Source organism: Oryzias melastigma, linkage group LG20, assembly GCF_002922805.2.
Source record: "Oryzias melastigma strain HK-1 linkage group LG20, ASM292280v2, whole genome shotgun sequence".
NCBI lineage: Eukaryota > Metazoa > Chordata > Actinopteri > Beloniformes > Adrianichthyidae > Oryzias > Oryzias melastigma.
Genome location: NC_050531.1, coordinates 13265769 through 13267718, shown reverse-complemented (window position 1 = coordinate 13267718; position 1950 = coordinate 13265769). Strand labels below are relative to the sequence as shown.

At 45.7% G+C, this 1950-nt stretch overlaps 1 long non-coding RNA gene across 1 annotated transcript in view; it reads right to left on the bottom strand.

Annotated features, from left to right (window-relative positions):
- Positions 1-1076, bottom strand: part of LOC112151113 — a 4090-nt gene extending 3014 nt beyond the window's left edge. Inside the window, exon 1 of the long non-coding RNA XR_002920076.2 lies at positions 303-1076. This is a non-coding gene — a long non-coding RNA (uncharacterized LOC112151113). The remainder of the gene's footprint in view (positions 1-302) is intronic.
- Positions 1077-1950: the final 874 nt, after the last annotated feature.

Sequence of the window (1950 nt, the reverse complement as noted above, 5' to 3'; positions counted from 1 at the left end):
CAGAAAGAAAGAGCTGAAGAGAAGAATTAAGGCGTATTATTCTACCCAAGGAGCTGCTGGTGTATGCAAACGAGAGAGAGACGAGAGAGAGGAGGAGAGTAAAGAACACTCTGTAGCCACAGAGATTTGCATTGGAGTCCACTGCAATCATACAAATACAGTCTTCTTTACTGGCTGGGAGATGGTTCTACATTTGTTCAGCAAAAGAGAGAACGACAATCAGACATGCACCTTTTTTTTTTTCTTCTCCATATTATGCCAATCTGCGCATATTGATAGGCTGCTCCGTGGATGATAATTACCTGCTGGAATATCGAAATCGCGAAACGAGCCTCGGAATGAAGGAACGAGAAGAAAGGACAAAAAAGAAAAAGAGCGGAGGTATGCAAAGGCGCTAATGATATTCACAGCGCTGACTGTGTGTCATCTGCATGATGACAACGGCCAATTATAATGAACCATGGACTCTCTGCCACAGATAAGTAGGAGAGCAAAGAACATGGCTGAAGAGGAGGGGTAAGCGAAAAGGAACTTCCCCGTTGCTTTCTTCTTAATTTGCCGCTGCAATTTTCTGATTCTGCGCCGGTTGGATTTACAAAAATGATGCAATGGATGACAAAAAAAAAAAAAAATCTTTCTGTTGCACTGTCCATTAAGTGTAAAAAAGGCCAGAAGACGAGTATCCTTCCACGTAGGATGTAAGCCGGCGTGATGTGGTATTCCATCACCAACTTCGCTTTTGTTCGGATGGCACCCACTCCCACCATCGCTCCTATTACCAAAGACTTGTTAAAAAAAAGACAAAAACACAAGCACATGCACACACAGCGGCATCATTCCCAATGCCGCCCTCTCCCCTTCCTCATCACTCTACAAAATGCCTCCCCATCATCGTTTTGCATATTTGCATGCCGCCCCGCCTGCCACAAAGGACTAAACAGCGTTATGCAAAACAGTCTGGCATCCCCACTTACATAGTGATGAGATGCACAGTGTGAGGAAAGGGGGTGAAAGCTGTGAAGGGGGGGTGAAGACGACGACGTGTGCGTAGGGGGGCTTGTTGGCACTAAAAGGGGGCACGTGCGGTGATACCACTCCTACTGTGTGATGACAGAAAGGCGTGGGAAAAACAGGGACGGGGAGGGGAGAGGAAGGAGCTTGGGAATGAGGGCATGTTGGCACTAAGAGAGGGCACGTGTTGCAGGAGGAGGAGGAGGAGGAGGCGGAGGAGGAGGACTGACATGGGTGGGCAAAGTGCAGTGGGAGGTGCAAGGAAATGAGAGGTTGGATGGGGACACGGCGGGGGGTGGTACTAAACATGCACGGGCTAAAGAGGAAGGGATTTTCATTTCGAGGGACCACCTGCATTAAGGAGGAATGTCGTACTGCTAAAAAGTCAGGACACACACCTCTTATCAGATCTCAGGGGAGTATGCCAGGAGGTGTGTCTGCCACGACTGTGACAACATGGTAACTCCACATGAAATACCCCTGTGCTTCAACAGACCTGCAGGGGTGCCAGAGATGTATCTGATGCCATAGGGGAACCATTTTTTTTGTTTTTTGTCTTAATGCCAAATCATCCTATAAGATACTGTTACCCCAGATGTTTAAATGTTATTTTATAGGCAAAAGAACATTTGCTTATAAACATTTTTCAGCTTCTGTTTGGTAGTGTTACAGCTCTTCAGCTATAATTTGTCACCCAATATTTAATTAAAGTCCCACTTCGGGATCATCTTTTGATCCATTTCAAAAGTGTTCCCAGAAGTCTTTTAATTATGATTATGCCGTTTTTAGTAAAAAATAAAAAATTTATAAAGGGAGAGTGGGACTGGTGGCGTAGAACAGGGGTCTACAAACTGCAGCTCCAGAGGCGCATCTGGCTCTTCTGCCGCTCCATTGTGGCTCTCTGGTTAAAGTAAAATGCAAAGTTTTTCGTTTAAAAGA